The sequence below is a fragment of the Coenobita brevimanus genome, chromosome 90 (genome assembly GCF_032717465.1).
Source record: "Coenobita brevimanus isolate Jiangsu-jjx chromosome 90, ASM3271746v2, whole genome shotgun sequence".
Classification (NCBI taxonomy): Eukaryota; Metazoa; Arthropoda; class Malacostraca; order Decapoda; family Coenobitidae; genus Coenobita; species Coenobita brevimanus.
In genome coordinates this window covers 8,280,418-8,306,717 of record NC_137043.1, presented here as the reverse complement: position 1 = coordinate 8,306,717, position 26,300 = coordinate 8,280,418, and positions in this window count along the sequence as shown.

Below are 26,300 nucleotides of genomic sequence, written 5' to 3'. Positions count from 1 at the left end.
TATGTTTTAAGGCACCAGTTTCATAGATTCATGTGTGTCTGCAGAACTCGCTCATTTTCACAACCATCGTACCCTAGGGGGTCGATACTTTCTGGGGAGAGTGTACATCACAAACTGTCCGGCCTCCAGTGCCAGGGTATCACTGAAACTTCGTTTGGCTGCTGTGGTAAAATGGAAGCCAACAAACGTTCCCGTTTATAGCACTGAAACAAACTTGTGATTTTTTGTTGTATGGTGGTGGTGAAGCCTGGCATGTTTCTTTATATACTGTAACCATGGCACCATTACTCTCAGCTGTGACGAAGCTGTTACAACACAGCACTGGATGTGTTTAATTTACCACTGTGTGACAAAGTGCCTGGATTACTTTGACGATAAGCTAACTTACTTTGAAAAGCAGCCCAGAATTATTTTGGTTAAGTGTTTTGTTCAGTATGTCTTTTCCCTTTTCATCTTTCAAGGAAAATTTACGATAATTATCACAGCATGTCAGCCGCTATGAGTCTGGGTCCTTGGGCTGACTGGGTGTCTTCTTAAAACTTGCCCATTTACCGGTTCTATATTGGGTCGTAATTAGACTAATTAGCCCGTGTGTGTGTGTGTGTGTGTGTGTGTGTGTGTGGTAAAATAGAAACCTGCAACCTGTTCTTTCCCTAAGTGTAACAAAAGGGAGTCAGTTTCGTGATCCACCCACTTCAAAATGCCTGAAGACATTGACCTGAAGACTGGATGTCAGTGGCTGAAGGAAATACAAACTGACGGAGTTAGTTCTAGACCTGAGATGTTGCAAACATAAAGGACTGATAGTACCGGTTGTCTCTTGCATTAGAGAGCTGGACAGGTCGACAAATCCAACGTTGTAATGGAGAAGTGATAGAAGTAGCCAGTTGAAAAGAGTAGTGACCACTGAAATAAAGATAGTTGAGGGGAAAAGACGCAACATTACGGCAACGGGAGAGCGCTTTGAGAGGAGACAGTAAACAAGGGAGTTAATGAGACGAAAAGCCTTTGACCCCAACTTAGAAAAGCAGTGTTTGGTGATCCCCCCCCTCACACACACACACACACACACACACACACACACACACACACGAACGACAGCAGTACCCCATACACAGGCAAATGATATCCCTGAGTAACTTTTATGTGTGTTTTGCCTTTCCATATAAAAATCTAATTAATAGGGTGGAGTCGAAGATTTTTAGTCTTATGAATCCCTTCTTTTCATTAACTATTTTTTATTCTATCCAGATCGTTGTCTTACTATTCGCTCCTACAAGGAATACATCTCTTCTGAACCAATGTCCTCATATCGTGCTCAGTATACTAAGCACCTACCACCCTCACACTCTCAAGCCTATTTTGTGTAGTAAACCTGAATTCTTTAGTCTCTCGCATCCATAAGCCTACGGGAAGGCATTTCACTTGGGGAGCAGAAAGAGTTTGCCCTGAAAATGGTCAAGGTTGCCCGGATGTTGCCCACAAATTATTACTGTTAGATATGCACAGTACACTAATATGTACACTAATACGTAGGTAATTTATATGCTTAAATTTCTTATGTTCAGATTTGTATTAACATGAAAACTAAGAGTGAGTAAAGACTAAATATTAAAGCAAACCGAAAACTAATTATTTTGCCCTTACACGTTGAGGAGAATACCTTCTTAATCCAAGGATATTAATAGTTTTAACCATAAGTACTTTTAAAATCACCAGTGCACCATCAGAAGGGTCTAGACTGAAAAATAAATTGCCCTGAAATAGACACTTTCCTAGTCCTGTGAAGGTGGGAGGGTGCCACCCTACCCCTAGTCTCGTACACCTGTGCTCATAGCCACAGCTGGGTATCTGGACAACATTTTCAGGTTACTTTTTCACCAAGCAATATCCAGCGGTCTCTGAGAACATTCATAAATATAACCTTTCCTGTGACAACGTTAATTTTTTAAATTGATGAATAATTCTGCTTAAAAGCCATTCCTACAGTACTATGTTCGAAATGTTGTGGCGTTAGTTTAGGTTTCCAAAGTACAAAAACTTTACGCGTCAATTAATAGCCAGACCCCTCTGTGTCACGTCTCGTGCGAAAAGTTTTTGGGGATTGTTTTTCCAAGGAAAATAGAACTAAAGTCTGAAAAAATGAAAACGGTATCTCATCCTTGGGATAAGTAAAAGAAGCTGCACTTACACAGGACCGTCTCCCTTACAACCAATGACGTAGTCTCTTAGGCCTACGATACGCTGTAGAATCTGTTCTTACCAGCTTATGTCTAGTCCTTTAATATATAACTGTATGTTCTGTATGCAGTGTACATCGGTAAGAAAATCATATAAATAATATAAAATGGAACTTAACCTACTGCTCTCCATTCGGCATTGAAACAGGGTCGGGGTGAGGTAGCAGTATTCATCCAATATCCCATCAATGCTGCCACTGGCCCATGCACTAGTTGCAGATTTCACAACACCTCTTCCTTAGCCATTTATCTGTCCATTCTCCTCTGTTTTCTCAGGTATGACGTTGATTCAAACTGTAATGATATTTGAAAGGCATATAATCATGTAACCGAACATTAATGTGCGATTTGCCAAACTGGATGGTACAGGAGAGGTGCAGCAAAGAATATGGTTAATTGTCGGCACCACAGTTCTTGGTGGAAGGGATCGCACTGGAATCCCTCACTGCAGAGCTCTGATTGCTGCAGCTGCTGATGATCTAGAGACGACTGCGCAAGAGGATTGGATTGAGAGAGAGAGAGAGAGGGGGGGGGGAGGATTACTTGCTCATTCACCACGATCATATCATACTCGTATATCCAGCATTCCGGTAACACACCAATTCACGAAAAGTGAACATGGAGGTAGGCATCCCTAAGACCTGCGTGCCGCTACCCTCCACCCCCCCCCCCTTAAAATGAATGAATGAATGAATGAATTAAAATAAATTCCGATGTTTCTGCCACTTACTGTCTGTTCACCCTAGCCAGAGAATATTATGTTTCTCTTACATGCGGAGTTTGTCAACAAAATTCATGCCAAAACCGACTCCATAAAATTAAAATGATTCCTGTCTCTAAACTTTAATAATGATTAATAATAATAATAATAATAATAATAATAATAATAATAATAAAGACAATAATAAAATAATAATAATAATAGTGGCGTCACCAGGGGTCAGATTTTGAGGGGGCTGTAGCCCTGGTGTAGGTAGAAGGGGGGGGGGGCGAGCGAAGCGAGCCTATGCAGCTAGGGGGTACGGGGGGGGGGCTGTAAGCCCCCTCGGAAAATTTTTTGGAAATTGAGCAGTTTTAGGGGCATTTTTGAGGCCTATAGATGAGAGAGAGAGAGAGAGAGAGAGAGAGAGAGAGAGAGAGAGAGAGAGAGTTTTAGCCTACTTTCCCACTCTGTACGTTTAAAACAATATATTTGCAACAATGAGAAATAGCCTAGGCCTAGCCAATTTAAAAATCAATAAAAAAAATCCTGGCCTAAGCTTCATAAAATGATTACTGAAATAGTTTGATATAGAGCTACTTACACATGTCTGAATGGGTTCAGCTTTGGGGTTATCTGGGGTTGCTTCTGGCACCTCATTCCCAATAACAACCACTTCTTGGCACTCATCTGAGTCATCTTCAGTGGTGCTGGTGCGAAAGAATTTCCTTATGTCACCCTGTCCCTGAGGATTTTTAGATGACCTTTTCATCACCTGAGTGGCTGCTGGCTGATATCCGCAAATGTATTATTGTAGAATAGCCTATAAAAGGGAAATGATATTCAGTTCCGACAGTCGAGTGTCGACTGAACCAACTAAGTACTGCTGACTCTTTGTATAGAGTACAGGCTAGATCTCATATCTGTAAAAACAAAAATGAACAGGTAAAGTGAGGTGGCTAGCAATATACCGGAACGTAGTAACGTCTATACAGCCACTGAAACCAATTCATTGAAATAAAACCGAAAACAACACAGGATTTAGCCACAATTCACAGACACTTTGCAATGTAAACAAACATTCCGAGTTCCGATACTCTGAACATTCGAATTTGTGAAAAATTGCATAGATCAGATATTTTAGACTGCATAATCCAATTTTAAAGCTCCGTGATTAATTATACCATATTTTATATTGTAAGTATATAATAAGTCTGATAAATGTAATACAATCTTGCATTCTTTGTGCAATAAATATATTTCAAAGAAAACCAAGCTTGGAAAAAGTATATGGGACACTTCAAACTAATATTTTATAACAATTATGATTTGAGTCATAGGTTTACGTAAATTGTGAATAACTAATCACATTATATAGCTATAAATAATCTTGTATTAAACTAATATGGATGCACGAATAAAGGTGGATTGGCGGTAGGGGGTTGGGGGAAAGCTAGGTGGGTCAATGCCGAGCTGCAAGCATACTATGTAAGCTGGTGATTTTTTATTATTATTATTTTGGAAGGCTGCAATTTTTTTGGGGGGGCTGAATCCTTTATTTGGGAGGGCTAAGCCCCCCCTAGCCCCCCCCCCTGGTGACGGCACTGAATAATAATAAAATAATAATAATAATAATAAAGACATTAATAAAAAAATAATGATAATAATAATAATAATAATAAAGACAATAATATAATGATAATACTAATACTAATACTAATACTAATAATAATAATAATAACAATGATATTATTAATGATGATGATGATGATGATGATGATGATGATACGTAGATAGTGGTCCTAGAGCAACCTTTATATTGCTTTCCAAATTTATGTATATTACATGGAATGGCCCCGCGGGGGTAGTTGCTTGCCTGCTGTTGATGGGTCTGTTCTGCCAGACTGACCGAGATTACTCAACAACAAACATATACTGAAAATTATTACAGGATAGTTGAGTAACTCTTTCTCACTGGCTGAACAACGTCCCTGTGCTGATTAATATTATTTTTTTTTTCCGCTAAAAAAATCACACAAAAATATCAACTGCCTGGTCATTCATATGTAACAGCACTGATCCAACACCACCATTTGTTTCAATAACTCTCTTGAATAGTGAAATCAAATCTGATGCTGCTAGTTTTGCCTGGCATGATAAAGTGAGCTTAACAACACAAAAAGCTTTCTCACACTTCTCATTCAACTCATTTTTTTAAAGATAAGTCAAAAGTGCTAACCAGAGAAATTTACAGCAACAGACCGTAGCAGTCAAGCAACAGTCACATGCAAATACTTAAATTCTCATTCTTAGTTTTACTTATGGGAAATATACAAAGAGATTAATTTTACAATGAAGTGAAGCGTCTTTTCCTATCCCAGTTATTTGTCACCATAAAAAAAAATTGCGCCTGAGCTTGGAAAAACTTGCAGTTCTATAGGTTAGGTACTGAAGTTGCACAGGACAGTCTTTTCAAGAGTGTATCCAATGTTCCTTGCTCAAGGTTCTCATTAATAACTTCTCATATCCATCACCTCAACTCTATATCAATGCCACCTGTTTCATTTCTCCTTCTCAACAAATACTTAAGCTCTTTTCGACCAGCTTTCACATCCTCTCCCACTAATTACCCTAGGCTTGATCTCACTCCTTCAGCCTTCGTCTCACCCTCTCACCACGTCCTTTTTATTCGCTAATTACCCTCTTGTCTCCTTTTAATCACCTTCTCTTCTCCCCGTTCCTCTAATAATCTGTCTGGCAATGCACTATCATCGCCTTCATTATCCTCTGCTTCTTACTAGACATAGCCTACTTCACGATGAGGCGGAGATTAAGTAAATATTGCAAGTGTAAAACAATACTTGGCAAGCTGGGTTTATTTCATGTATTCGCTTGTGGGATAACTCAGGATATTCCCAGATGGATGGAGCTAAAAGGAATTCCTAAATATTCCCAACTTTATATTTTTATCCCATTCACTGCCCTATTCGTACACAAAGGTCGAACCACTGTGAGTGTAATAATTTTCCTCTCTGGTAATTTCTTCCCTTTTTTAACATTTTGCACAGTCCTTTATGATTATGACAATACAGTATTTGCATTCGTTGTGATGTACACGACTGCAATCAAATAAACATGAAACAGGCAGAGACCAGAAAAAATGGTGGCTAACAAGCATGTCGATTAACAGAACAGAGCTAAAGTCCAGACAGGAAGTAAAAATGTTCTAATAGTTACATTGCTTGCATCAGCAAGAATGTGGATAACATTAGTCGCTTATTCCTCTCTCTCTCTCTCTCTCTCTCTCTCTCTCTCTCTCTCTCTCTCTCTCTCTCTCTCTCTCTCGTCATCATCACCATTATCATCATCATCATCATCATCATCATCATCATCATCCACCATTATGCACAGGTCAGTATCTACAAGGAAAAATTAAAACACAAAGGAAGAAAAACTACCATAAGAATACCTAATGAAATGGACCACATTCCAATCACTTGCCGTTCAAATCCTGGATGCGCTCAGATAAAAGTTCGTCATTTATTTCTGAAGAGAAAAACATAAACGCCACAGGGACATTCGCACAGCCAGTGATATATAAATCCACACACTAAAATTTACATAATTATTCAATGCAGAGGAAAATCTTGCAATTGGTATCCCTTAAATCTCAGTAAATGTTCCTTCGTATGCATTTTCCTAATTTGGCTCCATTTTTTCTATCTACTGGTTCCTAACTTCACTGCTACTTATTATTTTTACATATTCATGAATCGAAACTTTTTACGCCACCCAACTGAATTGTACTGTGTTTTTATCTACCATTCCGGATGCTATATCCAGGACTCACCAAAGACTTTCCCTCCTCTCTGCTCCTCACAGACCATCATTAAATATCTCTGTTTACAGTTGCACAACACTGTCATTCATTCTGTGATCTTTTGCCCTTTACTACTTTTAAAAGGTTTTCTCTCATGGTGATAGTGCCCCTAGGTCTCTCCTGGAGGAAAACAAGAAGTGGTGATTGTACGAGAGAGGGAGAACAGGAAGAATTTCAGACTTGACGACGTCGCAGAAGTGATGATGATTGTAGTGAAAATGGAGCCTGTTTTGGTAGTAATAGTGACGAGAGAGCGCGTCTACGTTTATGTGGGAGATGGTGAATGATAAGTGCGAGAAATGCATCATAATCATAAAGAACTAACAAACAATGAGGTAACTGGGTTTTAAAGTGCAATGTATCCGCTGTTGCCAATAGTAATAATACCTGTACATGCCTGGGATTCCAATATAATAAAACTAGATGAATTATGTTTGACAGCTCAGCATCAGTGGGATAGCTCTGGACAATTTTCAGACACTGGACAAAACTATTGATCGCAGATGTATTGTCACATAATCATTCATCATCATCATCATCGCCACCATCACCACCACCACACCATCATCATCATCATCACTATCATCAGCCACTCTGCTACTGTTTTGCCTAAGATTTGCAGTACCCACAAATATAATGAACATATAATTTCAGAAGAATAACCATCGGTTTTCCCAGTGAGATGGGAATTCAACCATTCATATATTATTCGAACCGACCAAATTCACAAACAAGTAGGTAGAAAGAGGGGGAAACGAGATCAGAGAAAAATAAACTAAACTCCTACACTAAGAGAAGGTATTGCTTTCTCTCTCTCACTCTATTTATATACGCTCGCACTAAAATCTCCATAATATACAAATACGAATGTAGAAAGCCGACAGTCCGTATCCCTTAGATCCCAGTAAAAGTCCCACGGTATTCGTTTTCTTTTCGTGTGATTTTGCTCTTATATTTCCGTCTGACTCTGCTCTTGCTGTATATTTCTCTGTACCGTCTTCGTTGACCTTTTCTTTTCGCCTGTATATCTACTGTGCTTTGCGATACACATTAGGTAGGATGTCATCTAATTCATTTTATCCATTAATCCTTTGGGGTCGTGTTCTTGTTGACTAATATATCCGTACACCTCTTCCTCAGCACTTTATTATACCCAACAGAACTCTGGTATGTTACTAATGCAGATCATATCGATATTATGAGAGGCTGATTAAACAGAAGACAATATTAAGTATAACACTGTAAATGCAGTAAATGGCAAGTAAAAAAGAAAAAAAATACATTTCTTCTGCCAACGAGAATACAGCCTTTTTGTCACTTGTTTTATACTTATATTAATACTAGACTTCAATATTTGTGTGTGTGTGTGTGTGTGTGTGTGTGTGTGTGTGTGTGTGTGTGTGTGTGTGTGTGTGAGAGAGAGAGAGAGAGAGAGAGAGAGAGAGAGAGAGAGAGAGAGAGAGAGAGAGAAGCCAGCAACAAGACAACAGCAGGCTGGTCAAAACGGTACAAAAAAAAAAAAAAAAGGATTACTGGAATGACATCCACTGGAATTACTCTACTGACCAGGAACTCTCTTGGTTGGATATTGCCGATTATTTCTGGACGATCATTAGTGTCACTTATTAGCTTCCCTTTCCTTGTTTATTGCCAAAGCATGATGAATCTTAATCGGAAACACTTTAATCGATCAAATTATCGGAAGTAGCCAGGAAGACTGATATAAGCAGTATCAGTTAAGCCGATCAGATTGCTGGAACTCGACTACAAGACTGATATAACCAAAATCAATCAAGCCGATCAGATTATCGTAATTAGGCTAGAAGACTGATACAACCGGAATCAATTACGCCGATCAGATTACCGGAACTAGGCTACAACTCTGATATAACCAGGATCAGACCACACCGACGTTCCGAAAGAATTACGGAACTGATCGCTGGAACCAGATCAGACTGGATGTTAAGTATCGGATCCCATCAATGACACAAGCCACACTGACGGCCAACAGTCATGGGAATATTACCTGTAGTTTTATCTGGTTTATAACTGCAAAAAGAACGTTGCCAAAATCTCTGACATACGTCTATAAACTAATCAACTTCTGGTTCACTGAAATAGCCTGTGCAGATATTATAGTACTGGTTACGGTATAACTAACTGTTGTGTCTTATATCTACAGCTTGATCTGTCACACGTATTACATAGTAGTTACATACCTCCAATGTACGTACTAACCATTGGTCTCGAGTATGTCTTTTCCATATTATTTTTATCTCCTGAAGATTTTCTTCAGTATAGAATAGACTTTTAGAGCTGGGGGAGTTAGAGAGAGCTTTAATAAGCTACTTCCATAAGTATGATACACTTTTCGATCTGAGCCAGTTAGAGACAGCTTAATTTGTCACTTCAATAAGTATAACTTTTTTATCCGGGCCAGTAACTTATAACCTTAGTATGTCACTCAGTAAGAGCTTTTTCCCAAATGTAATAATTGTTTAGAAATAGCAAGAAATATGAAAAAAAAAAAACCTCGCCCGGAGCCAAGGGGTTCTATTATGCGACACCTATTCTGTTAAGGGATATTATGATTTATGTCTGGCCAAGAATGAAATAAACTTCAACTGAATCCTGTACCAGCATTTTGCCAGTACTGTCAAGGGATGCACATTCAGTTATGTTTTGTCTAAAATTCTAAAAATATTTTAAAAGGGCAAACCATGAGACACGCGAAATTCAACGAAAATAGTATGTATTATAATCGTGAATACATAGCATGCAATCATAAAGTCATTAGCAATATTAATTAGTTTTAAAAATTCTCTTCCTAAAATATTTTAAATGGGCCACCAAGAGACACACGAAATGCAATTAAAAAGGTATGTAATATAATCGTGAATACATAGCATACAATGATGAAGGCATATTAACAAGCATTAGCCGCACTGATTATTTATTAAAAAAAAATTTCGGCACGCGTTTTCAAGTTATAGGCCACAGTGTGTGTGAGGAATCGTTTTCTAATCCCACAGACACCCCTGGGACACACACACACAGATGACAGTACCCTACCCTGTGTACTGTACGGTACATCCTCATGCATGAACGGCTACACAACACCTAAAATTAGTTTATCGGCCTCATTATCGCTACAAACAACATTTATCTCATTACCTGGGCCGCCATCTGAAGCAACGAATTTCAAGGGCAGAGGAGCATCCTAAGGGCCATCACAGGTAATTAGCCTCAAGTGTTTATACCTCATCCAGGATAATAACCATCACCACCAATAAGGAGACACACACGAGCAGCTGAACGTAAACATAACTTCGCTAAGCTTGCTTGTTTCGGTCGCTGCGCTCGCTGGATAGTAAGTATCCTTAATTTTATATATAAGATGAATTTGTTGCGATTCTGTCATTTTTGTATATGGTAGTCATTCCAAGCAACATTTAGTAGTGGGTTTCTTATTTATTACATGATTGTGTGCAGATTACACAAACAAAATTCCCATAGTTCACTTCCCTCGCTCTTATTGTGTTTTCGATGACCTCCATCCGTGAAGGAAATAATAGTAAAAAAGGCTGGGATGAAAAACGGGAAAAGATGTGATAGGAAACACTGATAAAAATTGGATAATTAGATTCGTAAGTACACCTGGGAAAAGTACCGCGTTACACACTCGCTCACCACATCGAAATAGTAAATATGAGACAAGTGGTAGCGAAGCAGTAGCCAACATTCATCTATCTGGTAACTGTGTGAGAAGGATGGGGAAGGAAGAGGGAGGGGTAGGAACTATCTATGGCTCTGGGAACTATCAGCTCCCCCAGCCTTCCTCCTCCCTTAACCTCTCCCCTCCCACACAGTGGTACAGACATTTGAGTGACCGGCTGGTGCTTTACTAGTGGTCGTCTCACGTATCAAGGTCCGAACTGGCAGGCAGGTGTATAAGGCTGAATTTTCCTCGGCTGTACATAAGGATCGAAGTGGTAAAGATAAGAGAAGAATGAAAATATGAGGATAGTATGGGTGAGACGAGAGAGAGAGAGAGAGAGAGAGAGAGAGAGAGAGAGAGAGAGAGAGATGGGAAGGAAAAGAGAAACTGAAGTTAAGGAAAGGCGCTGGACTGAAGAGGGAAGTAGTTATGAGAAACATGAAGGAAGATGGGAAGGAGAGGGGGAGGAGGCAGAGTAAACAATACGTAGATAAGGTTCTGTAAGAAAAACCAATAGATGTAATCTTTCATTAGGTCCTGATTGTTTCCCTCTGCATGTCCAGTAAGCGTGGAGTAGTAGTAGTAGTAGTAGTAGTGGTAGTAGTAGTAGTAGTGGTGGTGCTAGTAGTAGTAGTAGTAGTAGTAGTTGTTGTTGTTGTTGTTGTTGCTGTTGCTGTTGTTGGTTCATCTGAAGTGTGACCCTAGAAATCTGCATGCTGAAATTGCACATCTCCTCTCCTCCAGTCCACCATCCTCCTTTCGGGGGACAGGAAGAGATTTGTAGGACGTTTGTATAACCAGACAACGAAGCCAGTCGCTCATATCAGTACCACCACGTGAAGGCGTCCCTCTCCAGCACCCTAGTGTGTGATGACCGGCAAACGATCACATTGCCGCTGGCAGTTGCCATTCTCATTAACCTAATTGCATCCATCCACATTACCATTTTACTCCTAAGAGTAAACATTACCTCAGTGGCCTGGTACTGTATTTCCTTCTCCACGACTTGTCTCTTATGTTTTTATTTTACCCTACAAATTACGCTACACACTCCCTTGCTGCTGTTACTACAGGAAAAGTACAGTGTTGTGCTACAACTTAAGCACTAATTTTCTTCGTAAAATAAATATTATTGTTACGTTTTATGTAATCAAGATGATTCGTCCATTCCCACACTATAATATGGAAAAAGCCACAGAACTGAATTTGTTGAACTTCAGGGAGACTGGCAAAAACATGCAGGTTATGTTTTAATTTGTTTATATGCCAAGAGCATTTTTCAGCATCATATCATCCAAAGGATTGATTTCTCGCATTCCAGGGAGACATGGCAGGTAACAGTCAACTCATCATCACTGTCATCATCATCTTACGAGTTTTTACTTCATTACCCCCACAACTCTCTACTGCTTCAGTCCCTCACCTTTCCTTTTAAATCCATCCTTTACTTCCCAAGCCAACCCTACTTCACTCCTCCCACTTCTCTTCCCCCTTTCATGCAAGTGCAATATAGCAGCTCGTAAACCCGGCAGTCACATCATCCAAATCTATGGACAAAACTGTTACCATTTCGTTTGCACTGAATGACTTAGAGCGACTGCTCAACGGCCTGCGAATATGACAAAGGTGGCAGACGCACGTCTAGTCTGACGTTTTATTCAGTTTTATAACTTCGTCGTTCTAAAGCAGCTTTAACTTTGGCTATAAAAATGCTTATGGCTGGGGCATTTTTTTTTTTTTTTTTTTTTTTTTTTTTTTGGTGACAACGGTTAGGGATAAACTTGGCTTCATCGGTTTTCTAGCCCAGGTTTATAACTTATATTTTTAAACCTAAATAACACTCAGCAGCTGCAACTTTGAATAATGTTGCATTCGACGTAGAGACAGTGTCCATCCGGCCAGTAATATCCGTTCAGCTGCAGGTAAAGAAAAACTAAAATTCCACCATCAGGGCCCTGTGTGTCCTTGGACAATCCACCTTCTCGAGTCAGATTAGCATTTCTTCTTGCCGGCCCCTGTTGTTTCCCTTTCAGAAAGTGAAGTGATAATGAAATGCAAGTATACGACACCTACTTTCTACAGTAGACAGATAGCAATTCGTGAGTGCAGGTAGGAGGTGGTAGCTTTAGAGTCGTCTCCTACTCTCCATAATTTTCGTAAGTGATTCATCTGGATTACGACAAGTATCCCTTTCAAATTACACATACTAATCCTGGTTATTTTTCCAGAAAAATAATTATGGTGACTGCTACTTTGTGGGTAAAACATTAGGGCAGGGCAGTTAAGATACTGAAGCGGCTAAGCGAGGTGGGGGAAGAGGCGTACATTGTGTGGAGAAAGAGAACAGTGGGCACAAGAATGAGTACACAAGAAGTTTAGGGAAGCTAACAGAGTCGGAAGTGAGGAACAATCTCCCTCAACCAGAGCACAGATATGTAACACAGCAGCACCTTCTAGTACCGTCGCACTTGTCCTGAATAAAATAGCTTCAGCGTGTACCGTATTGAGTGAGATCTTTAATATTACCGCTTATGGGGTACCCTCTTCATATGTGTGACACCATCAGTATACACAGGAGGACTGCTGAGTTGGAGGGAATGAACTTTTTATCAATACCCATTCAAATACCTAATAATACAAAAAAAAAAAAAAAAAAAAAAACTGAGGAGGATGTCTCAGTACAGCAAGCAGGGATGAGAAGCGGATAAGGAGGTTAGTGGGTCTGTTTTGTCTTCTTATTGCCGGTGTCGTTTAGGGTTGTTGAGTCTTGCCCCACACAGGTATGCTCAGGTTACAAAGCATCATCGATAGGGTCGAGCTGACAGCATTACATTTTTTTTTAGCACAGATGTGCACCGGCTTCCTTGGTGTTAAATCTGCGCTTGGAGTTTCCGATGATGCTAGCTGTGTTCTGAGTCCTAAATTTTTCTCTCTGGTCTATCTTTGCATTGTCATTCCCTCCATCTATACATTTTGTGAGCGGCTGTGACAAGGAAAATATATCTATTGCATTGTTGGCTGTATTGCCAATTTCATTGGAAACACTAGCACTTGCTTCTCCTACAAATCAATTATTTTTTCGTGTATGTAGATGTTGTCCATTTAATTTAAAACAGAGCAAAGAACGAAAATGATCTAGATGATAAAACAGTACCATCAGGTGGCAGTTTCACTTGCCTTTGATGGACACACAAAGAAGTGGTAATTAATCAGCTTTGTTCCGGGAAGCGAGAGCCAGCATCAACGCCCATTGGAACACATGTGGGGAATATAAAGACTTGGAACGCTGAGATTTTAAATTTCATCCAGACTCTTATCACCTTTGCCTCTTTGCCACACTAATGAAATGGAGAAAGAGAGAGAGAAGGGGGGGGGTAACACTCCTAACGAAATGACGATAGGAAGCCTCCACTGATCACGAGAAAACTATTTTAGATGTGTGCAACGAGTTAGGGGAAACAATGTAAATAGTAAATATCCAAGAGGAGGATGTGAAGGAAGAGGTGGACAGACTCTGGGAAAGTGTGGCGAAATTCATGGTGGAAGCCAGAAAGGCTGGAGGAGGGAGACAAGGTGGAGAGGCAGGGTGGCAAAGGGAGAATAAATACGTGTGAGGCAGGGTGGCAAAGGGAGAACAAATATGGGTGAGGCAGGGTGGTAAAAGGAAATCAATTATGGTTAAGGCAGGGTAGTAAAGGGAGAGCAAATACGGGTGAGGCAGAGTGACAAAGGAAAAACAATTACGTGTTAGATAGGATGGCAACGGGAGAAAAATTGTGGCTAAGGCAGGGTGTCAGGGTAACAGGGGGGGCAAGGGGGCAAAGGGAGATCAGCCATGGGCAAGGCAGGGAGGCAAAAGGAGAATAACAATAGTTAAGGCAGGGCAGCAGGGTAAGAGGGAAGCGGGGTAGCAGAGAATAAGGAATACAGGGTGGCAAAGGGAGAAGAATTATAGGTAAGGCAGGATGGCTGAGGAAAAGCGAGGCAGTGGAAAACATTTTTTTTTTTTCTTTAGTCTGATTGGCCCCTTGATCCTTGAAAGCCTGATGGTGGAAAAGGAGAGGGTGGCTGGGATTGGTGTTCCCTCAACCTATATTCTCACCCCTGGCACAGGCACTGAAAGATTTGTTTGAATAAAATAAAAAATTCTGGATAATGTTTTACGTGTGCCTAAAACCTAAAATTAATAAGTTGCTGCAATAGTTACTAACATTTGCAGAATAAACAAAAATCAATTGTATTATTGCCCCATGGAGGAGCTTGGGTAGTCAGCCAGGGCAATGAAGGGGTGGGTGCCTAGTAGCTGGTCCCTTAGCATCATTATGCCTCTGTGAGAAATAAACCTCAACCACTCCCACTATTTAAACCTTGTTGGAACATCCCCCCCCACCCACCTTTTTTAGCGCCTTGACCTACAAGGTCACCAAACATTCATATGTGGCTACATGACTCTCACTCAATGTAGTATTAGTTACAACAAACCGTGTGGCTTGCCATTCAGCATAGTCACCTTAAGGTTGCAGTACATAAAGCGAGCGGATGATGGTCTCCCCTTCCTGCTAGGATTTAAAATAAATAAATAAATATCAGTATGTCGGAGGATACTGTATGTAGGGATGGCTCTGAGGCGTGCATAAGCGTCATTAAATGTAATTTATTTTATTCGTCCAGTCTTAATCCTCATGCTTTTCAGTACTTAAAACGTCTCGTAACGTAGCAAAACCATAACTTTAGCCCACTAAAACACAAACAACAAAAATCTCAATTTGTCCTTCTTCTTCTTCTTTTCTAGACCACCTCTACCTTTAAAAATAGCAATACCGATTACTCATTTTTTTTTTTTTCCAACGGAAGTGTGTCATTCTCCACTGGGTCAGATGCATAGCAGATACTGCCCGAAAAAGGCCAAATGTAATATAGGTCGAGAATAGGTCAGCTTTTACTGTTCTGATCCGATTTAAACAAAAAGTAGTAGAGTGGTTGGGGACAGGCAAAGTGTGAAGTGATTCAAATTTGAGAACAGTTGGTCAGAATATACGATTACAGGACATTGTCAAGCTGTTTTGGCCATTTAACTGAAAAGTTTTTTTTTTTTTTTTTAAGTTCCTTTTAAAATTAGTGGAATGCTATATGGTCAGCCAAAGATTAAATTATTCAGTCATGAGAACTATAGGTCAAATGTGAAGGCCACGGGGCAGGGTCACCTTAAATACTTTTTATCTAAGTTGAACCAGACTTAGCGGTGGGGTTAATGGTCACGAAATGATGAAGAAATTCAGTTTTGAAAATATATCCGTCAAGGTCTCAGAGCTAGGTCAAAAGTTTGGTCATAGACCGATTGCTCGGCGTGGATGCTGAGCTCTCTCTAGTTCTCCTCCTTTTTGTTTTCCCCGGAATCTTATTCAGCTCGAGATGCTATTTGGACTGGAGTGGTCTAGTCGGCACCTTCATCAATCCCTTCACTACTACCACTATACCTTAAGATGAAAAACTTACAAAAATCTCTGGAGCTTTCTTACGCAGAGGCTTTATAAAATCAGTAAGACAAGTATTTAACAAAAAATATAATTATGTGTAAAGTTGTAGGGATGACAATGTGCCAAAAACCATCTAAACAAGGTTGAGGTAGTAAAACATGCTATCCCATCCCAACTTTTTTTTTTTTTCAGGTTCTTGCCATTATAGTGGAGACTAAATGCACCCAGAAAAGTGTTATGATAATGTTATAAGTATTAACCCACCATTAGGTATAAAAAATATGCAATAAAAAATTAATGGGAGGGATAGCATGTCGTTTTACTTCCTTGACCTTGTTCCGATGCTCACCTCGCCCGGACGGAGTCCGACGAGGTATTGTTTTTGGTTGAGTTTGTTTGTTTTTTTTGTTTCCTTGTCCCTTTGTTTGTTATCAACATTACGGAAAAACCGGCTGAATGACTACATTTTGGAGGCAACCGAGTGACCCTGAAAGGTCAAAATCAAAGTCAAAAGGTTTTCAGAGGGCTACGGATTGAATCCGGTTGAAGATAGAGATATTTACTATTATCAGCACAGAGGAACTTCCACATGGGTTTTCATTTGGCACCAAGACCTTTGACTTTGAGTGACCTTGAAAGGTCAAACTCAAGGTCACGGATATTCAAGGGGCTATAATTCGAAACTGGTTGAAGGTAGAGATACAGTATTTACTATTATCAAGGTAGATGAAGTCTTGTATGGGTTTTGATTTGGCACCATGACCTCTGACCTTGAGTGACCTTGGAAGGCCAAATGCAAGAACACAGATTTTCTTAGGGCTAAAACTTGAAAACGGTTGAAAATAAAATAAATACTTTCGGGGGAGGTTTGTAGTGACTAACACCCTTTTTTTTTTTTTTTTTTTTCTGGCGCACTGCCATTTATAACATGACTGTCAAAAGCCTAACAAACGAAAAATCTTAACAACAGCTTAGACCGAATGTCCCAAAATATATTGTTTCTCATATATTTTGGGGGCTTGTCAAGTACAGAACAGATCCCAGGCTGCCAGAATCGTTTCTGACTTTCCTAAAGAATCTATACTCAGTGAACAGATGGGGAGTATTACCTGCATTTTTTGTAAAGGGTCAGAAAAAGACGACAAAGTCCTTTATCCATATTGTCTATAGTAAGATTAATTTTTTCGTTCTTGCTACCATCAAAAGATTTTATTAGATTTATAGTCGACTTATAGTACTGTTGGGATCAATGAAAACCATCTCTGACTCTTCCAGTTCGGAAAGTCTCTTCCATCGAATAAAATTCTCTGAAGGAAACAAGAATAAATTAAATTTGTCATAGGAGTGAAGAAGTAAATGTATTGTATGCTGTTTATAAGTTATACAGTGAGTATGCCAGTATAGATAAATGACTACCAACACAACACTGGCATCACTGCAGCTGAGGCACGGGTTACAAGGAAATGATTATATGGCAACTGGGCTTGGTTGGAAAAATGAAATATAGATATGACCATTAAACAATTTTTGAGTTCCATTTGCAATACAGTATGCCGTAAAAGCTACACGCATTTCCGACACTATGTACAGTATATTCAAATAGTTTCTCAGTTTAGGGGAACTCGTGAAGAGTACATTTAATAACAATGCATCGACTATGCAAGCAATTAATTTCTGATAGATTTTTGTTTTCGACTTTGACTGATAAAAAATGTTTTAAATTTACAGTTTCTTACTTTTTTTTTTTTTTTTTTTAGAATAAAGCTTAATAATTCATCCTTGTAGTTAAGGGGTTCGCTGATAATTTCATGAACCACTGTACTGTAGAGTACAGGTTCCCAAAATTTTCCTGGTCATTCCCCACATTCGCCAGAAAATTATCGATGACCCTCCCCCTCCAACTCCCAAGGAAGGGAATCCCCTCCCCCTTTGGGAGTTGTTTAAAATTATTCTAACTTCTTGAGTATAATCGCCTGCATTTAGCTTTACTTTATAAATGTTTAACGGCAAAAAGTCTAGCGGCATTTTGATGATTTTTACATACTTTTCTTCGAATATTACAGGGACCTTTTTACTTCCGTGTAGCATGATAATTATTAAAAGACCATAATTCTTACCTTTCTTTTAAACACATTTTACAGCCAAGAAGCATTTGGCCATGAAATAGAAATATCTATAACCAATAGAACATCAGAATGACCAAATAGGTTATTTTGGCCTTATCTGTAGCCTATAATCCTCTCCCCCTCTGGAATGTCCAGATTACCCTACCCCACTATTTTTTGTTTGAGAGAGAGAGAGAAAGAGAGAGAGAGAGAGAGAGAGAGAGAGAGAGAGAGAGAGAGAGAGATGAAATGAGTCGCTCATAACAAACCAGAACAAAATGAACAAGGTATGATCATACTGAAGGGGTTAAGCTGCAGTCTATAAAAGGTAGAGTCAGTGGTGCATTGGTTAACATTTCCAACTTGCAACTCGACGAACTCGAGACGGACTCCTGGGTAAGTCGGACTCCTGGAAAGTTTGTGTTCCCTTTGTCCCTGTGCACCCAGAAGTACAACAAGGGACCTGGGTGTATCATGGCCTATTGCGACTCGCATTCAGTGGAAAGACTGGGACTTAATTATCTGTCCAAAGATTCTCCTACAATCGGTAAGTATCAGAGTTTTTCTTTCTTTAAATAATATTATTTATAGGAAATAGTAAAATTGCAAAATAGTGTGGGTTCAGAAGCCGTGTAAATAACCTTGCATAACACTTCCGTCCAAGAAACTCAATTATATTTGCACAAAGTCATGAATGAGGTTACTGTCTGTACGGTAAAGCAAATATCTCTACAACACAACTACAGTCTATTCCCTGGATTACACTGGACTCGTTAGCCTTAAATAGTAGTTTGCCCAGGGCAAAAGAAAACTACATGTCTAAACCCAAAGCCCTAGGTGAGAGGTGACGATAGGAAGAGCATACGACCATCAGCCTCTCCAATAAGCAGATGATTTTTTTTTTTCCTCAACCAACCATTTTTTTTCCAGCTTAGGAGACTTCATGGCAAAGTTAAATTTAGCCGTCAGTTACCCGTTCAGTACAGGAGGTTTCATAAAAGATTAAGTAAATCATCTGGAATTTCCAAGAATCAATAAATAAAACACGTCACCGGACTGAAGGGTTAAAAAATGCCCAAGTTACTGGCTTGTGGGACACTGATAACGCTGGAACTAAAAGGCACCCGTTGTCAATAATATTGACAACATGTGAAAAAGACTTAAATTACATGCATAACCAAAATATTCCAAATGCAAATGTATGTGTGAAAGACATCTTACTAAACAAGTTAATAAAATGCCGGGAAGAAGAGAGTAAGTAAATGCTGATTGTCTTTAGCATTCAGCATAAAGGACAAGACGAGCTGCGAAAACCTATTAATTATTCACCTTCCTCAGTCCAGTGTATTAAGCCACTTTAACCCCTTTGATATGATCATCTGCATATCCATTTCTTACTTGCTTCCTCCTAATAATATTTACCATTAGAAAATACCTCACATCTTGCACAGAAGCTATCCAACTATATCCAACCTCTCCAATACGAAAGAGCTCCTCAGCTGAATTAATTTCCTAGAGGTAGTAAGAATGACAACCTTTTTCTGTAGAAAAAGCCATCCCCTTCACACACACACACACACACACACACACACACTGACACACACACACACACACTGACACACACACACACACACACACACACACACACACACACACACACACACACACACACACACACACACACACACACACACACACACAGAAACGATACAGCTTGAACGACAACTTATCTCAGTAATTGGGCCACCCTCGGTTGTGCAACCTTTAACATACAGTAGGTACAATGTGGAAGGGGTGACCAAATCATTAGTGGCCTGCAGTCCTAATGGAGCCAGGCTCGAATCCTGGCTGGGGCAGGGAACAGTTTAACAATGTTAATTTCGTTAAAGAAGACTTTACTGTTCCACCAAAAGTCCTGCCGACATGTAGTAAAAATATCCGCGACCAAAATGCGAGTCCTCTATGAGACAACCCCAGTATGTATTCAGTATGGTCGGTGAGTATTAACGCCGACGTGGTGGCATGTGAAGGAACAAAGTGAAATTGTGATGTTCATGTGCAGTATGTTTTGGATGGAGAGGACTGTACAAGACGAGATGGGATGGTAGTGGAAAAAGTGAAAGTTTGCCGAAGTGGCATCGATTTATTTCAGTGTTTTAACTAAGAGGAACGTGAAGAAAATAACCAACCGCTTGTTTTTTTTTTACCGTATTAAGGCGCAGATATAACTTTGAATGGCTTTAAAGATGTTGAAACCTTTGCCTCAAACTCTTCCTATTTCTTTCCACCTCGTTTTACCTCGCCCAACTCTCGCTGATGACAATGACAATGAGTAATTTGCAAACCAGGATATGTATTTGTTGATCTCCCTGTTCTGAATTGAGCAATAGTTGTGTTGTGCCTGGGAAACATGGACGGGTCGAAGTAAAATGGCAAGGAAAAAAGTTATCGTATCTGATTAAGTTAATGAAAACTTTTACAAACTGCGACACTGTCAGGTTTTTTTTTACTAAATGAAACTCTCACACGACTACAAGAATGAAATTTAAAAGATGTCTTATTGGAAGGGCAAAAGATGAAACGTAAACACAGGAAAATGCTGGACAGTATTTCGGGTGGTTCTTTTGAAACACCCTTATGTCACTGAACAAAAAATAGTCTTAGTGTGATGATCTTTATTTTCTTCCTTGAACCAAACAGTTTTATTTACCTTTGATAAGGCATGTCGTCCTGAAGAGGCTTATGGTCACTAATTAATTTCTTAACAACTAGGTAGCTTTCTTGAATTGAATCAAGTTGTCGCTAGGCAGCAAAAATATGACAGCAAATGGGGTAATTGTAATGAAAGGCTTAATAATGTTCTAGCAGAAGAGAACAAGTTTCGTTGCCTCAAAAGAAAATAAATACATCTGAATAATAAACTAGTTAAGCAGGGAGCAGGACCTTAAGTGGGGAGGAGGGATTCAGTTTTCTTTGACAAGTAGAGAAGCGAATGACGATCTCACTGTCATTTGGTGCATTTGCCTGATCAGTTCACCAGGAAGGGTTTGAGAGGCTGGTGCCATAGTAACACAACAAGGCAGCATGGCAATATTGGCCCGGCTACCTGGTGTCCCCATTCCAGTGCACCATATAATCAGATTAACAGGGGGCGCCGCTCCCTCTCGCACCCTTCGAATAATCCTAACAATCCGATTTGTGGATCTTGTTCCATGAAAGATGGTGCAGTACTTGTGCATAACTTTCTACCTTCCTGCTGTTTATGAGGGTCTTCAATAATTGATTGCTTTGTCGTAGAGTATCCATATTATTTTGCAGGTGTGGGTTGCAGAATTACCAGTATTAGTGTTTGTTTGATGAGATGAATCATTTGTGAGAGATGATATAAGTTGAATTTTCTCATATGACCAGTTTTAATTAGATATGCTGGCTGTGGATCTGTTGATGTTCACGGCAGTGCTGATTTTGACGGTGGGTCAGAAATATTCCGTACTGAATTTGAAGGTTGCTTGTGTGAAATATACCCAGCTTGTTTTCTTGCAGTCGGTGGATTAATATTTAACTACTCTGCCCTTGAATACACAGGCACAAAGTCTTTTGTTTTTCACTATAAAAAAGTCACACACACACACACACACACACACGGTTTCATTTTTTTTTACTCTTAATAACCACATCCCTATATACATTATCTATACATGCAGATACCACACATACTTACCTGACTCCAACACTGATAAACCTTACATTTAAACTTCCTTCTACCAAAGCACCGATATTGATGCCATCATTACCATTATATACTACATGGTACATAGACGACAGCAAGAACACACGGAGGGAATCCAAGTACTTGTTCGAAATATTTTAGCCTCCCTAGAGTATATGGTGTATAATTCCTGCTTCCTTACACAGTACTCTTCGGTCCTCTCACATCAATATTCTGACTTTTCTCTCCCAGTCAGCCTTTCTGCACGGAATGGGTTTGTTGAGGGCAGTCCTAGACCTTGTGAATACGTAGTACTCTCTCAGTGCTCTTTGAGTTTACACACACACACACACACACACACACACACACACACACACACACACACACACACACACACACACACACACACACACAAATCATCATCAGCATTACAACAGTCCACTGCAATGTTAAGTTCGTGTACCTCCTCGACATACCCATTTTCTTCTCTCTCTTCTCTTCTGATTTGCTTACGTCTTTTGACATTATTCATAGTGTACTCTGTTACAATGGTTTCCCTCACACATTTCTGTTATCCTGTCATTTTTCACACCATTAATTTCTCCCCAACTATTGTCTTGAAACCTTTGATTGCCTAGGGGTTCTCCTTGATGAAAATCGTCCCAAGTTTGCCCGAATCAAATATATACACTCCGCCATGACAGTGAAAGACGTGCAGAATCTGTTTTAGACCCTCTTTTTTGGCTGATAAAATCGCCTGAAGATGATGAGAATGAATATCCATGTCACCATCTCAGTGTAGGCTTTATACAGATTGTTCCGAACCCTTTGACTTCACCAAACTTCCTAGAGACTGCAACCAACATGGTGGGAAAAAAAAAAAAAAAAAATCGGCGATGCCCTGTTAGCTCCGTAGCAGTAAGTAGCCTGAGTTAAATAAGAAATACAGTACACCGGCTTTCTGTTCTTTTATACGGGCAAGAGAGATAAAAATGTGCGTGGAAATTGAAGCGCGGCCAGTAGCGTGAAGATCTTTCCCTACCCTACGCTAATCTCGTATTAATTTAAAAATTGCCACTGGGCACTTATCATATAATACAGTTTGTAGCCTAATATATGCAGTTTTTTTTAATCCTTAAATTAATAAGGAAAACATCACAAGTCATAATAATGCTTGACTAATTTTTCTGCAGTTTGACAGACGGACGCTCAGGCAAAATGATATCTAGAGAAATGTAAATAAATGTAGAAACATTAACCTCCCAACTCTGACGGAAGTAGTGAGTGTAAATGATATGTGCCAGTCTGCCGTCAGTTGAGACATACTGTAAGTGAAAATATGTATGACCCGGAAGAAGGGGAGAATGGTGGCAGAGAGATTAAGGAAATGGGAACTGCGGGTAGTGGAGGGGCTAATTGCAAGACTGTTTTTCGTAAACAGGGACATCAACGTCACCGTAAGACTACCTCCTGCACAACAACCTGGCGGCGAGAGGGGGACAAGAGGTAACGATGGAGGGAGAGGAAAGGTTCAAAGTAGAGAAAATTTAATGAGGAGAGGAAACAGAAGTCGACAAATAGAAAAGTGAAGTCGATAATACAGGGAAACTCAGAATTTCGAGGAGAAATTTAAGTAGAGGATCCTGGGAAGAGTAACATAAAGGCAGCGATAGGAAACTGCACTGATTGTGTTGGTGGAGAGGTCTTTCTTAACTCTCCTGGAGATACCAAAAACTACTAAATATAGAAAACAACGATGCCTTCATACTAAAAAGGTAAATGAGGGAACAGGGATGTGGGGATGAAAATATGTTGTTGCACTTGATCCATATGCCAACGTATGATTGTGAAACTTGGACCACACTGGAGGGACTCAAGCCATGAGTGAAAGGGTGAGAAAAGAGTTATCTGAGAGGAGTGTGTGGAGTTATGTGTTGTTTATGTGGATGTGCTTTAACTTGTTTGAAGTAGCCTAAAATGTCTTGATTATGTGGAGCCGAGCCAAAAGAATATGACATACTGACTAGGAAATTGAGGTGAAGGGGAGAGAGGGATAGAGTGACAGATGAGGTGGAAGGACAGAATGGAGAGGTATTTGAAAGAGGGTGATGGAGATGAAGTGGGGGCAGCCTGAGGGCTGAGGACAGAACGACGTGGAAGCAATTTGCCCGTAGCCATCCCCTCCGGGACTAAAGCGTCTGGCTGTGGACAGTGTGGACAGAACAAGCTGCGATAATGGTGGACCCTGAAGTAGGACCTGAGTAGTGCAGCCTGTAATGCTGGCGGTCGTTTGCGATAAGGTATAGGCTGGGTGAAATATTATATCAAAGATCAGAAGTACGCAATGTTCCAATATACTTAGGATTTTAGGAAGCATGCTTTGCATGAAAAGATTAAGGGAACAGTAGAAATTTATAAGAGAAAGATGTCAACGATGCTTTTAAAAAGTATAAGAAAATAAAGGGGACAAATAGTGACAAAACAGAAGATTAAATTTAGAAAGGTAATTATAAAGGGAAAGGAAGGACGGAAATTCAGTAATGGTAAGGTAGAACATTAGTTCGCGTCCACACGTGTGCTCGAACAAGTGCTGGCAACACGTAAGCAACACAGTAACGAACACGCTGCAAACCTGTTGGGAACAGCAGCGTCTAGATCACGTTGGTAACATCATGATGCAGTCTCAGCTGCCTGGTATGGACACACCTATCCCATCGCCTCGGCTGCCAGTGTACGAAGCTGCACTGAAATATGTTTGCATACATCTGTCCAGATACTGCTGCAAACATGTTCCCGAACATGCTGCGAGCCGTGTTGCCGACATACGTTCGAAGGCACGTGTGGACGCGCTCTTATGGGAGCCACGGCAACAAACAGGAAGCAGGGAGTGAGGCACTGAGGCAACGGAGACGCAACACCGGGGAGGTGGGGGTGGGGGTGTGAAGGAAACGTTGAATAAGGTAGGAGGAGGCAAATAAAGAGTATAATAGTTAATGAAGAAGGAAAGAAGGAAGAAAACAGTGATATTAAAAAAATTCCAGAGAAGAGATTAAGAAAGGAAAATATAATTATGTTGACTAAGAAGAGATAAAGAATGTATTAAACAATGTTACAGGACACGTGGAGGAAAAGCAGTAGAGTGTGAAGAAAAGACGCAGACATTTGCTGGAAGTTATTGGAGGAGACGAGGATAGTGGAAGGAAAAATAAAAAAGAAATCTTGCTGAGAGAGAGAGAGAGAGAGGGGGGGGGGAGGAGGCAGAAAACAAGAGAAATTTTCCGGTTAAACTCGAAGGAAGGGAGCGAGAAGCAAGAGAAAAGATAAAAGCAGAAGAGGCAACGGTGAGTGAGGCAGGAGGCAGAGCGGAAGGTGGAGAGTTGGGGACAGAAGAAGAAAGGGACGGAGAAGCAAATATACAACAAACAAAACAGTCGGTGCAGAAGGGAGGGAGAAAAAAGAGGTAACATGGATGAAATAGACAAGGACTAAGGTTGGGCAAGGAAAGGTAGAGAAAATGGAAGTGAAAACGATGATTATGTGGCTGCCGAAGACGTTAGGTAGACACACACAGCGTAAACAACGATAAGGACGACAAAAGGAGGACACAGCTGGCTAAGAAAAGAATAACCAAAACTAACAGTAACAAATATTGACATGGGAGGAGAATGGGGGGAAGAAGCAAAGGAAAAAAAAAGAGGGAAAAACGTTGGAAGGGTGGGGGGATGCAAAAAGAACAAATGGCTTAAGGAGAAGGATAGATGGAGAAAGAGAAAAAAAAATATCTGGCAAAGAAGAAAGAGAGAAATCAAAGGGAAACCTGGAGTGATGTGGGAGGCAGGCTTGTGGAGGAGTACAAGGGGAAGGCGATACAAATAAAGAAACACTGAAGCAAAGTAACTGACGAAGAATGAAGAGAAAATAAAATGTGGCCAATGAAGGAAAGTACATATAACAATAACCAGCCAATGAAAGTAAAGAAATAAAGAAAAAAAAAAGCCGAGAAAAGCTTAAAAAATGTCCGCACAGTATATTGTAAAAAGATGCAGATTAAAGAGTAAATAACTGACTACGAAAAGACGGCCGGGGGGGTGGGTGATAACTAGTGCATAATTTTCTGGACGAATAAAGAAACCCCACATAGGTGTATTTACAAGTCACTGTAACTGTACATTGATTACGGTAAGAGGTAAGATAACATAAAAGAATTATAAACAGACGACAGGCAATAAGACGAAATAGCCGGTAATCTTTCTCTCTTTCCCTCAGTAGCGTGATGGAGGGAATATTCCGTGTGTGCGTCTGGCCATCACATCACTCCCGTCACAGTCATGGCTGGTATTATGTAGTCATGTCTGGGGGGCGGCACGGCTGCTATGATACATAAGCTGTCCTTTTTACATTATTTGTCTGTCGATTGTTTTAGGTGACACGGTTTTCATGACCAGTGGCAAACATATCCAAGTTCACGAGA